The sequence below is a fragment of the Lolium perenne genome, chromosome 7 (genome assembly GCF_019359855.2).
Source record: "Lolium perenne isolate Kyuss_39 chromosome 7, Kyuss_2.0, whole genome shotgun sequence".
Lineage (NCBI taxonomy): Eukaryota > Viridiplantae > Streptophyta > Magnoliopsida > Poales > Poaceae > Lolium > Lolium perenne.
In genome coordinates this window covers 151,865,113-151,883,365 of record NC_067250.2, presented here as the reverse complement: position 1 = coordinate 151,883,365, position 18,253 = coordinate 151,865,113, and the positions used below count along the sequence as shown (strand labels likewise).

Sequence of the window (18,253 nt, the reverse complement as noted above, 5' to 3'; positions counted from 1 at the left end):
ATCCAAACGGAACACCGCAAACAAGGTCATACATAATGAGCATGTTTGGATAATCTGGAAATTATATTAATAAATGTCATACCAAAAACAATAGTGCAAGTAACTCCCTGAGACAACATAACTCACTGTATAGAAGCCCTGGGAAGCATAACAGGGGCCAAGCATTTAAGCTTAAATGATCAAGGATCATAGTTGATACATGGACAACTAACTTTAGTGCCATGGACAATTTACCGCCTTAACGTGTTGCGAAATAGCATTAGCTTACATCTCACAATTCAAAAAATTAAGAACTGAAGAACCAGACATGCCATAAATAGACACCGCAACAACGAACTTACGTATCCCTGCAAATCAATCAGAACACAAAATGGCACAACCTGCAAGGATAAAAAACTATTGCCAACCCATATGTACAACAGTGAAGTTTACAACTGCCAGACAACCCCAACACGGTAGCATTTACATTGGTATTGAGTCAGAACATCAGACTAAATCTCATCACACTGGAGGTAGGCATTCAAAGGAGTTATTCTTGTTCCTCTTGGAAAAGATGGAACTGTTTGTTCCAGAAAGCTAGCATGGCACAAACAGTGGTAAATTTCTCTACCAAATACAAATGTCAGTAAATCAGCCTACGGTTAACTAAAACATTGTATCCAAAATACACCTCTAGCTTAATCTAGCACTGCTATGTTTTGATTTGCAAACACATCCAGGATAGTGGTAATCCTACTAGTGTGTTTGGATGCAGTCAGTCAAGACGTGCATGCCATTCTCACTCATTTGCTTCACTTCTAATGGCTGGCTTCTGTTGTTGCAGATGATACAGAGATAATCCCATCTCATTTGGGGACGCCACCAGCTCCAGGCTTAGCCAACTGCGAACCACCACTACCACTACCAGCAACAGCAACAACAACGATAGTTAACCGCTATCGGTGATGTTGTAGTTAGCTATCTAAGACTGAGTTTGAGTTAGCTTGCACTTGTAAAATTTAATGTCAAATGGATCCATAGCACATTGACCAATCCTTTGTCAGAATACTTTGCAAACAAGAAATGTGGTGCGAGAGAGGTAATTCTTAGAGTTACTTTTAGCATCTTTCGGCATCATTGTTCACAAAATATCCCTAGACATAACAGACTCTACGCATGTGATTTTGCTAATGAAAATTAATTTGTAAGCTCATCAGGAATCATTTATAAGAAATAATAGCTTGTCCACCTATACTATAACCAGATGACATGACAACACATTAAAGATGATTTCATTCCGGTGCATGTCCTTTAACAAAAGTGGATTAGTACAGCTTAATAAACAATTAAATAAACAACAATATGCAACATAGTATCACCTATGTTTCCTCGCAGACTTACCTTGGTGTGAGCCCCTAAGCTATCACACTGGATATAAGAGCTGGAAGGAGACCAAAATTTTACATACACATCATTTCAGTTACTGTTTCTAGTACCTAATTGAAATGCACACACTCACCAAAATCTGCAAGTTGACATTATGTGTTACTCGTATTATGGTGCTCATCTGCAAGAAGACATCAACATGTACTGTACCATCAGAAGTATTAAAGCAAAGGGCCACAACACTAAACACAAAAATCATTGGTTTCCACTACAAGAAAAGTTCTGATAGACAACGTCCCAAAATCGTCCGCTAAGGGGTATTTTTCGTCGCCTATGGGCCTAACCCGACGATATGGGTTCTGTTGTCGAAACTGCGCCAGGCAAAGTCCTACCACGTTTTTTTTGGGTCCGTCGCGCTTGGGCACCCTTCCGCCACGGAAAATCGGACCGTTGCAGAAGTGTTTCCGGGAGCCCGTTGACTGCTGACGTCATGCAAACTGACACGTGGCAGACGCTGTTAACTGGCAGTTAACGGCGTTAACCGGCTAAACCCCGTGGTAGATGGTAGGCCCACACGAGGCCTGCCACATCTTAAGCGGGCCGACCCATTAAGTTTGCGGGCCGGGCTAACTGACTTAGTTTGACCGGTCAACTATATAGCTGGGCTGGTCCATTAGTTACGTGGGCCGGGCCTAACCTCTCAGGTTGACTGGTCAAAAATTTAAAGGGCCGACCCACTAAGCATGTGGGCCGGGCCGAATGCACTCGTTTGACCGGTCAACAGGCAAAAGGGCCGGCCCACAAGACATGTGGGGCCCACTTTCCTGTTATCGGGCCGGCCCATTTACAAAGTGGGGTCCACCTTAAAGCAAGTGGGCCGGCCCAAGAAGTTATTGGGCCGGCCCAATTAGCATGTGGGTCCCACTTTCCTGCTATCGGGTCGGCCCATTAAGTACGTGGGGTCCATAATAGATCAAATGGGCTGGCCCAACAAGCCAGTGGGCCGGGCCAAAAACACAGGTGGGTCCCACTTTCCTGTTAAAGGCTCGACCCATTTAGTATGTGGGGTCCACCATATAGCAAGTGGGCCAGCCCAAGAAGATAGTGGGCCGGGCCAAAAACATAGGTGGGTCCCACTTTCCTTTTAAAGGGCCGGCCCATTTAGTATGTGGGGTCCACCATATAGCAAGTGGGCCGGCCCAACAAGAAAGTGGGCCGGGCCAAAAACATAGGTGGGTCCCACTCTCTGTTAAAGGGCCGGCCCATTTAGTATGTGGGGTCCACCGTATAGCAAGTGGGCCGGCCAACAAGATAGTGGGCCGGGCCAAAAACACAGGTGGGTCCCACTTTCCTGTTAAAGGGCCAGCCCATTTAGTACGTGGGGTCCACCATATAGCAAGTGGTCCAGCCCAACAAGATGGCGGGCCGGGCCAAAAAGGCTGGTGGGTCCCACTATCCTGTTAAAGGGCCAGCCCAATTAGTATGTGGGGTCCACGGTAAATCAGGTGGGCTGGCCCGACGAGTTAGCGGGCCGACCCAATAAGCTTGTGGGGCCCACTTTTCTGTTACTGGGCCAGCCCAGTAGTGGGTGGGGTCCACCTTAAAGCAAGTGGGCTGGCCCAATAAGTACGTGGGCCATCCCGTTTAGTTAGTGTTTATATGCCGGCATAATAGGCGCTTTAGGATTTTGCGGGCCGGCACATGTGTGATTTCGCTTAATTGGGCCGTTTAAGTGATGAGAATTTGTGATATACTGAGAATATTTACGCAGCACATGATTTCTGTCGGATAGCCTCACTTACCACAAGCACCAAAGTAAAAATGCGCGAAAGAACTATAAAAACTAACTAAATATTACATCAGCTGCAAGGCTTTGAAAAAATATTACAGAACCCAGATAAATTGAATGGTAATTAAACCTAGCAATACAATGAAGCGATCCGGCAATCTTTTAAGTTGTCCATGCAGCACCTATATCTGAAACAAAGACATTACAAGTTAAGACAACAACAATGGAAAGGCAAAGACACTACAATATTGTTTGCCAAAGAATTTGGAACTAATCATTTCGTCGTTATAACAAGATCATTGTAATGCGCACAATAAGCAAACAAAGAGTGCATGCCGCATACCAATAGCCAATATAACAGAGCATGTTAGAATGAAACAGCAGACTTACTACTGTCGAGTCCCATGCAAACCAACATGTTCAGGGAGTACAAGATTGGCATGAACAATATAGTAGCAGGCTATAAATTTTGTAACAACGACTGAGCAAGATGAAGTTATGATGGCTACATCTACAGAGCAGGTAATGTAAACCAAAAATAGAAGTTACGATGAAAAAAGCTAAAGAGGAGGGTGTAACATTCCAAAATTTTCAGAATTTTGGAATGTTAAAATTTATTAAGTAAGTGTGTTGAATTGCTTTGGGTTTGTTGAATTTTCTAGAGAAATTAAAACTTTTGAGGACTTGTTAAAACTTTTTCTCAAACCATGCCCGGAATATTATACATGAGTGGAATAATATGACTTTCCAAAGAGAGATGGAATAATATGACTTTCCCTATAGAGAGGAAATAATATGACATTTCCAAAATATATAAATGGTTTGGGAAATATTTTCATTGGTGATGTTATTTGACTTTAATTGCATCTCAGAAAATAAAAATGAGTTGAGGATAACATGACATCCTCGCATCTTAAGTTGGAAATGATTTACTTGCATGTATTTTTTTTATAAACAAAGGATTTTATAAAAGTAAAGTGGCTGGAAACTATCTTTCCAAAGCCCACTACAAGTATTTTGCTTTATTTGGATTTTCTGAAATTTCTGTACAAAATGTGATAGTATATGAATCCTATTCCCACAAGTTAGAATAGAGGAAAAAAAAAGAGAATCAACCATCGAACTGGACAGTCGGACCAGCCCAGCCAGCCCGATCGACCGAGAGGGTGGTCTTCCTCGAGAGCACGTACACAGCTCGAGCGTTCCAGTCTAATGGCAGCCACCTCTTCCCCTTCTAATTCTAATCAATCTAGTGATATTTTCTTATTGACTTCAACATGAAAGTTGTGCTGAAGTTAATGGACATTCCATTCAGGACATTGAAACCCCGTTTCATTGCACTTAAATCTCCACTTATGGCCTTCATAAACGTTACCGAGCCGGCCGATTCCGTTCACCTCCCGTCGCTGTACCCCCTCCCACGTTGTATAAATTCACCCAGTCCTTTCCCATTGCATCACTCCCCTCCACCACTTCACGCCCCCAGGCTGCCCACGTGAAGGGAGAATTCTTCGCCGAACTCGCCGGCAGCCGCAGGACGCCGATGTCTGCGGCGAGGTAGTCACAGGGAACCAGGACCTCATTCTACTCGCTATCTCTTTATTCTTCCCGTTCACAGCTACTGCATATTCTCATCACTCGTTTTTCATACCCGAAGGTTGACTAGGACGAGCGCCTGATGCCGCCGACCCTGCAGCCATCCGCCACCGTCTCAATGAGTTTCGGCAGAGGAGCACCACGCCATCTTCAGCATGAAGAGATGAACGATGTCTGATAGTTTTCCTTCTCCGGGAATCACACATCGTCGACGCCATCTCCAACCAAGCCGCCGCATCAGGTAGCTTTCCTTCGATCAAATTCCTTTGCGTAGCTGAGCTTAGACTTCAGTGTATATTATTCACGAGTAGTGTAATCAGCAACCGCGTCTCGTACTTCAGGTCATGAGTTTGGAAGCAATCCAATCAAACACGGAATGATTCAGTGCATAGAAACCGATTCCAGCAAAAACTTCACATGTCCAAAGCTTTAGTTGCCAGGAACTTACATCGTATCACAGGCATAGAAAATATGCAGGACAGTTTAGTCTGAACCTGTTACGTAATGAAGTTTTAGTAGATTTTCGTTTTTTGGACAGTTTACACGTGTAAGTTCAGAAGTTCATAACTTCAGTTCTACTCATCCAAATTTCGTAAATTTAGTATCCATGGAATCTTTAGGAAATATAGAATCCAATGAAACCTTTAGCTTTAAGTTTTGACAGCTACCCAATATTCGAATTTCAATTGAGAAATTTTGAGTATGTTCTAATAATTCGAACTCTACAACTCTTTTCAACATGATTCTTTTGGCAAAGTAGAACCTTCTGATCATATCCACCCGTTAGTACCCTTAAAGCTTCGTTCCTATCTTAGCCATGACCTTGTGCAGATTATCTTAGGATATAATCTTAACTCTCACAAAATTGTAAACTGTAAACTACGCAAATTTAATTAGGATTTGTCCGTAATAAAATTGGTGTTGCTAGTGAATACTAAATAAAGTAATTTGGTTTTATTTGGAGATTATTTATATTTTTCATATTCCGTTTTTGTTGGATATTTCCTTTTGAGATGTGTGTATGTTTATATATAGTATTCTTTCCTTTTCGTTGCGATAGATTTCACGAAGAGTGGCGGGATCGATAGTTTATCAAAGAAATAATATGAGTTGCTAAGTACACAAGATAACTACTCTTCGCCAAAGAAAGGCAAGTTACACATGACCTTTTGTCCTACTATTTTTGATATGCATGGTTTTACAAATATTTTCGTAGAAATGCATGTGTAGGAAATTATGCTTTGCTATCCTAGTAGAGAGCCATAGGATTTCTTACCATGTTCCTTGTAGCCATTTTATTAAAATGCGTATATTCTATGAGTGCTTAGCCAATTGCTTGGTAGACGTGGGATATGGGTTTTCAAAGAACAAAACCTTTATGATAAATGACATGCGCCCATTCTGGGGTTGTATGGTGAAAATATTTCTGAAATAAAAACTTATAAAAATGTTTTTCTCTGGGCGGAGTGGTATGTTGGGAGCGTCTACAAGAGCTGCATCCAGTGAGTGGCTCTGCAGACTCAGGTTTTGGTGGGGACTGCCGCCCAGGGTCAAAGAGATCTTCAAAGTTTCAGTTGAGGAAGCTTCCAGTACAGCCACATGCTATATGGGCTCTGGCTTAGTCGTACATAGAGGGAAACCCTTGCATCGGTACCGCCATTAGAGAGGGGTCTTCAGATCATAGTTGCGGGCGGACTGGGATTATGTATAGGGGGCTTCTATGGAAAACTTCGTCATGATCCATGCCCGGTTAAGCCAAATGAAGGATACAACAAAAAGGATGGACTGTGACATGTGGGGAAAGTGTACAACCTCTGCAGAGTGTATAATCTAATCGATTAGCCGTGCTCTCGGATATGAGCAATTTGAGCAACTGAAGATTGAAGCAGATGAAGGATCTCCTATGTTTTCAAAACCTTTTAAAAAAAAAATTGTTTTGGCATCATAAGTTTATCCAGTGAGTGGCTCTGAACTTAGGATTGTCCGAACTGTTTTGCAATTCCTACTTTCATCCAGTGAGTGGCTCTGAATTTAGTGTTGCCTAGAAACTTAATGCATGCTAACTCTATCCAGTGAGTGGCTCTGGAGTTAGTTTAGCTTGTTTTGGGGATGGAATGTAGGATGGTGAACCTTGGTGGATTCCTTGTGTTTGTCCAGCCCTATATTATTTTGTTTTAAAAAGTATATAAAGACAAAGAAAGTTTCTAAAAAGATTTTCATGAAACAAAATTGGCTTTACGCAAAATAAAACCCGAGCCTTCCTTTGACATTCCTTTGCATGTATATAATTATAAACCACTTTGCAACTTGTGTAACTTGCCAATACATTCAAAGTATTGACCAAATGTTTTTGGCTGTAACTTTACCTGTTGCAGATGACGAGTAAGGACGATAGGATCACGGGCCTATACTCAACAAGCCATGTGGCGTTGATGAAGCCCAAGACGTACCTTTATGTTTCGCTGTAATGTGAGCCAGCCACTATGCTGTGCAAGGATGTAATCAACTCTGGATTCATCGTTTGAGTAATAAAATGACGTATGTTATATCTTGATATTCATTTGTTACTGTGTGTGCTAGCTGTGATCCAGGGATAGCACTGTAAGCACAGAGATTCGAACCATACCAGGTTCGGGTCGCTACAGAGGGAATGTGAACCAACATGTGCCAAGTGCAATTACTTCATTTTGGCCGTGAACTAAATAATACTCCTGAACTTATAGTGAAGGGGATGCAAATCAAGATGTTTCGGGATATAAACTTGTAATGAGCAACACATAGAGGATAGTTAATGCTGGAGATTAGGATGGACCAGATACATAATATAGTGGGATCACCTGTGAACTTTTATAAGAGGGAATGCAAACAAATATGTTCAGCATTCCATATGTGAGCGTCATGCCAAGTCAGAGAAACAAGTCAATAATGCAGCTTTTGAAGAACAAGATGGCACGCAAAATTATTATCTAGTAGTATAACAAGTTTATTTGTACTACAGGCTAGATAGCAGAGTGATAGCATGCCAAACTAAGTCCTTACTTTGTTAGCTTACAATGAACTAGATACAAAACAATGGCATCACCTGTAGTACAGGGAATGCAAGCCAACATGTTCATGGAGTAAAAAATTGGCACAAACAACATAGTAGCAGGCCATAATTTTTGTAACAACGACTGAGCAAGATAAAGTTATGATGGCTAGATCTACAGAGCAGGGAATGTAAACCAAATATAGAAGTTACGATGCCAAAAGCTATAGAGCAGGGAATGCGAACCAACATGTGCAATTACTTAAAATTGGCCATGAACTAAATAATAGCAGGATGTTACTATAATAGCTAGGAATAAAACAGATAGGAGTTATAATGGCATCACTCATAAACTTGTAGATGAGGGAAACAAATTAGTTTGTTTCGGGATATAAAGTTGTAATGAGCAACACATATAGGATAGTTAATGCTACGGCTTAGGATGGACCAGCAACGGAATATAGTGGGATCACCTGTGAACTTGTAGAAGAGGGAATGCACACCAATATGTTCACCATTCTATATGTGAGCGCCATGCCAATTAAGAGAAACAAGTTAATATTGCAGCTTTTGAAGAATCAGATGGCAGACAAAATTATGATGGAAGTAGCTGCTGTGACGAGTTCAAATAAATTTGTACTGCAGGATGGCAGAGCGATAGCATGCAGGAACTAATAGCAGGCAGTTACTTTGTTAGCTTACGACGAAGTAGATAGAAATAACAATGGCATCACCTGTAGTATAGGGAATGCAAACCAACATGTTCAGGGAGAACAAGATTGGCATGAACAAAATAGTAGCAGCCTATAATTTTTGTAACAACGACTGAGCAAGATAGAAGTTATGATGGCTACATCTACAGAGCAGGGAATGCAAACCAAAACGTTCAATCGCTTAAAGTTAGCAATGAACTAGAAAATAGCAAGGTGTTACGGTCATATCTAGGAATGAACTAAAAGAGCTTCAGACAAACAAGCATCTGAACCCAGAACATGGCGCTAAAACAAGGGACTTACATTAGGAGAAGCACTCTGTGGGAGTCACAGCAGATCTTCCTGGGGTTGATAGATCCGGTGATGAAGTACGCTACATGTGCTACTTGGGGTTGGAGAGACGGCCATTATAATTCATGGTTACTCATCTCATCTGCAAAAAACATAACGGCGCGTCGTTAGCACAAACAGGTTCTCGCAAGATTAAACAAGAACTTGCAGGCAAGCAATAGAAAAGCAACAATAGAAGAGTTTAGATCATGCACGACGCCGGTGAAGCAGATCCGGTTCATGCACATCGGTGTCAGTGAGCAAGATCCGATGCGGTGGACGACGGCTCCGGTGGGGTGGACGATACCGCAGCTGAAGCGACTGCGGTAGACTGCTGGATGAGCATATGGTTTCGAGGTTCGGCGGGGATGATCCGGTCCGGTTGATGACGGCATCGATGAAGCGGCTCCGGCAGGCAGCCGGATGACGAGGATCGCGAGGCCTCGGGTAGGCCAGGGACGTCCGGCGGAGATGTTCCGGTGTGGTGGTCGTGGAGGTGGGAGAGAGGGACTTGGAAGTTCCGGTGGGTGGTCTGAGGGAAATGAATTTTTTTTGGGAGGGTTTCCGGGCTAGGGAGGTGGTGATCCAAAAAATGACGGGCATACCCCCCCACCAACCGACTTTGCTGTCATCTCCACAGGGTAGAATGGGAATTTGGAAGCGTGTGAAATTTTTGTATTTTGTGGGCGAGAAGTTTTGCCGCTATGAGATTTTGAATTTGGCTACCGTCCAACTATAATGATAAAAAATTGTGAGACCGTACTAGTACCTCTGTTCAAGGCCGAGTGCAAAATCAAATCATCATCACATTAAATACCGGTCACTACCATGATCATGATCTATAGTCCCTATCTTCTTAATCCCATTCAAAAATGCGTTTGAAATATTTCAGGATTGGTGGGGGATTTTGCCGCCCGACTGAGATTAAATTAAACCACACGTTCGACAATTCAAACTTGAGACCTTGGCTATGATACCATTTAAGTTCGAACTGATTGAAAAAGGCTATGCAATTAATTTATATAACATCCACATGAACAACTACCAAGTTGATCCCAATCGCAGATAAATGCATCCACCAACAAAAGTAGGAACGGTGCCATAATCTAAGCAATGTTGAGAAAATCGCTTATCGGGTTCAACTCGGTCGGCTGACGATTAGCGATTAATAGGCAAATCGGACGATTAATCGGGCGATAAATGAGTTAATCAGACGATAAATGAATTTATCGGCTAATCGGTGACCACCGAATAGGGATTAATCGGGCGATTAATCGTTGAATCGGACGATTTTTTGAACAGTGAATCTAAGGAAACATTTCACAAGACCAATGTACTCACTATGTAGTGTTCATCTCCAACTATCTATGGCATTTTCTTAGGGCCTGTTTGGTTCCTAGCCACACTTTGCCAAGCCAAAGTTTGGCAATTTGGCATGTGTTTGGTTCTTGCCACACTTTAGAGCTGCCACATTTCACTAATCATATGACCCACTTGTCATAGAGTGATTTTTTTGCCAACTTTTGCCACACTTTGTGGCTTCCAAAATCCTAGCCACACTTTTGTGGCTGCCACACTTGCCAATGTTAGGCTTGGCAAACTGTGGCTGGGAACCAAACAGGCCCTAAGTCTTTGGGAGATTATAACGAACTTGATTGGCCTCGTGCAGTAGGGCATCACATGCTTCTAATCTCGATCTCAACATGCCAACTTTTGTTCTTAGCATAGCTGTTGCAACTCGTTCTACTTGGAGTTGTTCCTCCAAAACATGAGCAGAGAAAGACTTGGACTTGGGCTTCAAAACCCAGCATTTCGCAGGAAAGAGTTTTTGGTGATATCTTTATCTTTCCCAGGTTTTGCCATCTCGAATTTCATATTAGCATGACAAGTTTTGAGTTGCGTAAAAAAAGTTATTACTGAGAAAAATGCAGATGGTAGATTTAATGTGTACGAACTACTTTTAATCATACAAGTTGGCATGCCTGACTATAATAAGGACCATCTATCTTGCTAGCAGGCATAATTATTAAGGTATTATTAATGGGCTACCATGTTCGTAGTCTTCGAAGAAACAACCTTTATTGCATTAAGAGCAGAAAACAGTTCACACGTGCGCTCAGATTCAAATTTTCAGCATGCAGCCAATTTATGGTTTAATTGAAGTACACATTAGGATATTATTTCACACAAAATACAGCAGCCACATGGAACATATCTAATTTTAGTACAACAACAAAATTTGCAATTATTACAGACCACGAAATTTTGAACGAAATTTTGAGCAGTAATTAATTACAGCATTGGCATCAGCAGTCCACTTGACTGAACAACAGAATCAAAGTTTATTTAGACACCTTCAATTCCCAGACACATCACAACTAGCTTACCATGACAAGTGCATAGGAGATTCTTTAGAACATTTTTTTGTCAAAGTTTGCCTATTTTTCAATTCATGTATCTCTTGGCGTGTGTTGGCAATTATTTCATCAGCATCTTTGTTTTCCCGCCCAAATATATCAACTGCCTCTTGGAGTGCATCCCCCAAATCTCTTTGTGCCGGATTAAGTTGAGCAATAGATACCATGGGCATATGTGAGCAATATGCACTCTCACTGGTGCTTTGTGAAACATCAATACTTGAGGCATTGGCCCTTGCTTCTGGCTTTGTAGCTTTATTTGAAGCCTGAAATTTAGATAAAACAAGTTACAACATCATATGATGCAATAAAAGACCTCCAATTTCAAGATCATCATTGAGCTGATATAACATAGCAAGCAATCAAAAATAGAGCCTCGTACATCTATTTCTTCTGGAATAGTTGGTGTACTGGACTCAGTGGACCAATGAGAGCACGTGCCACTGTCACTGTTGCTCTGTGAAATGACCGTAACACTTGATAAATGGGTTGTCCCTACTGACATTACAGCTTTGTTTGCAGGCTGAAACTAAGACAAAACAAGTTAAAATGCAATACAATACACGGCAAACAAACAGCACTATTGACATAATTTTGAAAGAACCATGGGCAGATATAATAAAGAAACCAGTTAAGCCACATGCCTCTTAGAACAAACCAAACTAGATCATGGCGATGATGTATACAATGAACCAAGCAACTAGACATCATGTGCCCAATAACGAAGCCAGGTCACTGCACAGAAGAAATCTAGCAAATAGCCAAATACAGTCAAAACATGTGCATGTTGGATTGGATACAATTAGGAAAATAATGTATGATTGATTTAAGCATGACTCAGATAGTGCCTTCGACAACATAGAAGGTCAATGCAACAATTAATTGTATGGCTTGTATGAAGTGCCATAACATTTAAATTAAGCATAACGAGGCATTGCTTAATCTGAGAACTGAGTGCTAGCTCAGTGGCAAGGCTTGTGAGTGCGCAGCCAGCCCACCCGGGTTCGAGTACCAACGGGACCGAATTAAACACGAATGAAGCGAGATGTCAGTACAAGTAGTGGCAATGAAATGCAAAATCCATAACAGGGTCAATGACAACATTCACTCTCCAACAAAATCTAAGGCTTTAGCTTTCATATACCCTCAAAATTTAAAATAGTGTAATCCCCCGAAAGGGTATCATGGTATCATTTAGTCTCAGCCATCTCACCCCTAATACCAAACATGTATCATTTAATCTCAGCCGTTCTTTTGTTTTACTAAAGAAAACATTTTTGTTTTGGGAGTTTATAGAAGCACAAGCCATCGTCTACATTGGCACTGTGTTATGAAAAATATCATCTTCATCGTACATGGTTATGTGAAGATATTGATATATAATTCTGTGCTAGGAAAACAAATAGCAATTACTATGTTACAAGAACCATCTTCAAGCTCGAAGATACGAAGTTCATTGGTCCACCAACCAAGGCTGATAAAATATTATATATTAATTTAGTACTAATATTTCGTATTTACTCATATTAAGGTCTAACTTTTTTCCCCGTGACAACCAGTTTTGATATAAAATCTAACGGTGGCCATGTGTGGGTCACATAAAAAGTATTGAGGTAGTAAATTTATACATAGATATTGGATAATGTATTTTAAATTTCAAAAAATATGGTAGAAATATATAAATTAGATAGTCTTGCCGTGCAATATGCATGCCGGAAAAGGTAAGATAGATCCTTAAAAATTCTCGACTCTAATCACAAAAATATACATAATCCTAATGGGGTGTCCATGAAAAAGTTGTGTCACTTTCGTATTAGGGTATACTTCCATTTCATACTGACTAAAAAACTTAATTGTAGTGAACTCACATATTACTCCTTCCATTACTTCTTTTAGCGTGTATTAGTTTTTCAAAAACCAAACTTTAGGCTTTGTGACTAATTTTAGGAAAAAATAATAATTATCAACATCAAATAAAATATGGAAATATATTTTAAAATTATATATGTCGTGACGTGCAAAGCACGTGCTACTTACTAGTAGATTACTAGAAAATGAATGAAGCAATTGAACATGGAGCGTATTATATAAACGAGATCATTTGAATATGGATATACCACATCATGTCAATGGGACTCAGAAAAACAAAGCTAGACATTTAAACAAGTAATATAACTATTTTTTCACAATGTTTCAAGTAGAATAGGAAGCTAGGTTAGGAATAAAGCAATCATGTTTCAAGTAGAATAGGAAGCTAGGTTAGGAATAAAGCAATCATGTTTCAAGTAGAATAGGAAGCTAGGTAAGGAATAAAGCAATAAAAAAACACGAAGTGCATCATTTCAGCTAGGATCATTTCTATCAAACTTCATGCACTAGCCATGGAACAACATGCAAACTCAATGAAGCAACACGCAAAAAATTAACATAATAGAATTTCAGGACTTGTTTAAGATAGCCAAATCATGTAACTTATACACAGGCATGCCGGATGCCAGATGGGTCAAAGGCAGTGTGCAATGTTCCATATGGTCATTGTTTATATTTTATTAGATTCCATTAGGCACCTTAGGTAGTGCAACATACAGAAAATGATGCAATTGAACTACGCACAGGAGGTAAATTAACATTCCAAAAAAAAAACAGGGAACTTACGTGAGCTTTTTTTTGAGTCACACGGACCTCATCAGGTACTTGGATAGAAGAACCTGGTGCCTCACTGTTTCTCCTCTGCATGAAGGAGAGGCCAATTGTAAACAGAAACAGGATCCAAGATATAGAAGTTTGCATTAAGCAATATACAAAAAACAGCAGGTACTTACATGATTATAGGCGAGCTTTACTCTATGTTTCTGAGTGTAAGATGTGTCTGCTGCACGTGTAATAACAACAAACTGTTACGAGTCAAGGATTTTCTATAATTAAATTGACACCAAACAGTAGTAGAAGCATTATGACGTGCATAAACATGTAATACAGGATCGCAGAAAGATATCAAACATGATGTAACTAGAGCAGTAGCCTACGGCCAAATAGTGAGAAATTGTAATCGTGTCAATGGTGGACTTGTATAGCCTACCCCCAACTTGTTTGGGAATAAAGGCTTTGTTGTTGTTGTTGTTGTTGTTGTTGTTGTTGTTGTTGTTGTTGTTGTTGTTGTCAATCGTGGACATGTAGAGCATTCAACGGCTCGTGATTGGTGGCTCATATTTTGTGGAGTTTCAGCGAATGGGTGGGTTAGGTCACTCAGACCACCACACTCTGTATTTATATCATCTGAGTTAGGGTTACAATACCACTGGACATGGGCCTCTATGGGCCTCACACTGGATACAATATTACTACAGCGCTACTACTAAACTCACTCATGGTCCAACACACCCCCTCAAGATGATCATGGGTAAACAACCATGGCCATCTTGCAACAACAACATGACACATATGACAACTACGAGTAATGAACTTTGAGCATAACTCCTAGGATACATGACATCATTGCACTTTCCATCATCTTGTCATCTCGATTCATCTCTTCATCAGCAGCGAAGACATCCAGCTTCAACCATCTGGGATACGCACAACTCCTAACCATACACGTCCTCAACAACCCCGGCTGCCTCACCACACAAGTTCCGCAGAACCATCCACACTCGCCTCAATGTCCTCAGCCTCTCTTCTCCACTCTGCCCGGCCACTGACCTCTTCCGTCTCTCCCACAAAACCCCAGCCAACTCCTGCCTCAACCATCCACTCCTCAAGCACCCATGCCTATCCCCCGGTCAGACCTCAACCAGTCTCACCTCAGGCACGCATGCCTTTCCCCTGGACAAATCCACAACCATCACCATCACCACTAAACCGCAGCCTCATCAACTCCATCACGACTCAACCGCAACCTCATCAACTCCATCACGACTCAAACGCAGCCTCATCAACTCCATCACAACATATCCTCACAACCTCAAATCTCCATTTTCTCCTCACTTCCACTCGGATGGCGCCGCCCTGGCCAACCTGGCAGACCGCACCTGGCCACATCGACCGGCTCGCGCTGGTCAACGTCCAACACCAACCTCCGGCTCCGCCCTACGCTCAAAGGCTCGGCCCACTCCGCACGCCTCCAACATCTCCACCTCGCACGGATCCAGATCTCTCTGCCACGGATTAACTTCCTCTTCTCTCCTTTCTAAACCAAAACGATCTTCACCCTCTTCTTTGTCCCCGCGCGAGCAGCCGCCGATCTCACACAACTCTCATCGCTGTGTGTGATAGCCGCAACCCACACAGAGCACCTGATGCAGCCTCCCGCCGCCTGGATTTCTACATCTCAACGGTGGTTTTTGTGGTCAAAGGAAGAACTTGTATGGTACTGTTTGGGGCGGCTAGCACTAGTAGGAAGGAAACCTAGGCTCTGATACCATGTAGAGTTTCAGCAAATGGGTGGGTTAGGTCAGGGAAAAAATACTTATGCGTCGTGTTTAAATCTAAAGGATGAGGTGGTTACCAACGAAAGCACTTGTAAGTTAAAAATATAGCACGAATTCAGAAATACAGTCAGCTGCAATACTCCTAAACAGAACAAAACGCGCAGGTGACACGCGTACAGCACACGACCGTTGGGAACCCCAAGTGGAAGGTGTGATGCGTACAGCAGTAAGTTTCCCTCAGTAAGAAACCAAGGTTTATCGAACCAGTAGGAGTCAAGAAGCACGTTGAAGGTTGATGGCGGCGGAGTGTAGTGCGGCACAACACCAGGGATTCCGGCGCCAACGTGGAACCTCCACAACACAACCAAAGTACTTTGTCCCAACGTAACAGTGAGGTTGTCAATCTCACTGGCTTGCTGTAACAAAGGATTAGATGTATAGTGTGGATGATGATTGTTTGCAGAAAACAGTAGAACAAGTATTGCAGTAGATTGTATTTGATGTAAAGAATGGACCGGGGTCCACAGTTCACTAGTGGTGTCTCTCCGATAAGAATAAGCATGTTGGGTGAACAAATTACAGTTGGGCAATTGACAAATAAAGAGGGCATGACCATGCACATACATGATATGATGAGTATTGTGAGATTTAATTGGGCATTACGACAAAGTACATAGACCGCTATCCAGCATGCATCTATGCCTAAAAAGTCCACCTTCAGGTTATCATCCGAACCCCTTCTAGTATTAAGTTGCAAACAACAGATAATTGCATTAAGTATGGTGCGTAATGTAATCAACACATACATCCTTAGACATAGCATCGATGTTTTATCCCTAGTGGCAACAGCACATCCACAACCTTAGAACTTTCTCACTTTGTCCTGCATTTAATGGAGGCATGAACCCACTATCGAGCATAAATACTCCCTCTTGGAGTTAAAAGCAAAAACTTGGCCAGAGCCTCTACTAGTAACGGAGAGCATGCAAGATCATAAACAACACATAGATAATAGATTGATAATCAACATAGCATAGTATTCTCTATTCATCGGATCCCAACAAACACAACATGTAGCATTACAGATAGATGATCTTGATCATGTTAGGCAGCTCACAAGATCCAACAATGAAGCACAATTAGGAGAAGACGACCTTCTAGCTACTGCTATGGACCCATAGTCCAGGGGTGAACTACTCACACATCACTCCGGAGGCGACCATGGCGGTGAAGAGTCCTCCGGGAGATGATTCCCCTCTCCGGCAGGGTGCCGGAGGCGATCTCCTAAATCCCCCGAGATGGGATTGGCGGCGGCGGCGTCTCTGGAAGGTTTTCCGTATCGTGGCTCTCGGTACTGGAGTTATTATCGACGAAGGCTTAAATAGGCGGAGGAGATAGGTCAGGGGGTGCCACGAGGGCCCCACACAACAGGCCGGCGCGGCCAGGGCTTGGGCCGCGCCGCCCTAGCGTGTGGGCGCCTCGTCGCCCCACTTCGTTTCCTCCCCGGACTTCTGGAAGCTTCGTGGAAAAATAAGATCCCGGGCGTTGATTTCGTCCAATTCCGAGAATATTTCCTTACTAGGATTTCTGAAACCAAAAATAGCGTAAACTTGACAATCGGCTCTTCGGCATCTCGTTAATAGGTTAGTGCCGGAAAATGCATAAATATGACATAAAGTATGCATAAAACATGTAGGTATCATCACTAAAGTGGCATGGAACATAAGAAATTATCGATACGTTGGAGACGTATCGGCATCCCCAAGCTTAGTTCCTGCTCGTCCCGAGTAGGTAAACGATAACAAAGATAATTTCTGAAGTGACATGCCATCATAATCTTGATCAATACTATTGTAAGCACATGTAATGAATGCAGCGATCAAAGCAATGGTAAATGTAATGAGTAAACAATTGAATCATATAGCAAAGACTTTTCATGAATATTACTTTCAAGACAAGCATCAATAAGTCTTGCATAAGAGTTAACTCATAAAGCAATAATTTCAAAGTAAAGGCATTGAAGCAACACAAAGGAAGATTAAGTTTCAGCGGTTGCTTTCAACTTATAACATGTATATCTCATGGATATTGTCAACATAAAGTAATATAACAAGTGCAATATGCAAGTATGTAGGAATCAATGCACAGTTCACACAAGTGTTTGCTTCTTGAGATGGAGAGAAATAGGTGAACTGACTCAACATAAAAGTAAAAGAAAGGCCCTTCGCAGAGGGAAGCATTGATTGCTATATTTTTGCTAGAGCTTTAGTTTTGAAAACAAGAAAACAATTTTGTCAATGGTAGTAATAAAGCATATGCATCATGTAAATTATGTCCTACAAGTTGCAAGCCTCATGCATAGTGTACTAATAGTGCCCGCACCTTGTCCTAATTAGCTCGGATTACCTGGATTATCACCGCAATACATATGTTTTAACCAAGTGTCACAAAGGGGTACCTCTATGCCGCCTGTACAAAGGTCTAAGGAGAAAGCTCGCATTAGATTTCTCGCTTTTGATTATTCTCAACTTAGACATCCATACCGGGACAACATAGACAACAGATAATGGACTCCTCTTTAATGCTTA

At 41.7% G+C, this 18,253-nt stretch overlaps 1 long non-coding RNA gene across 6 annotated transcripts in view; it reads right to left on the bottom strand.

Moving 5' to 3' along the window:
• Positions 1 to 319: 319 nt before the first annotated feature.
• Positions 320 to 18,253, bottom strand: part of LOC127300909 (uncharacterized) — a 191,362-nt gene continuing 173,428 nt past the window's right edge. For 5 of the 6 annotated variants that reach the window (XR_011748705.1, XR_011748706.1, XR_011748707.1 and 2 more), the window contains one exon: positions 320 to 1,546. This is a non-coding gene — a long non-coding RNA (uncharacterized lncRNA). The remainder of the gene's footprint in view (positions 1,547 to 18,253) is intronic. The other variant, XR_011748710.1, reaches the window with a different exon arrangement.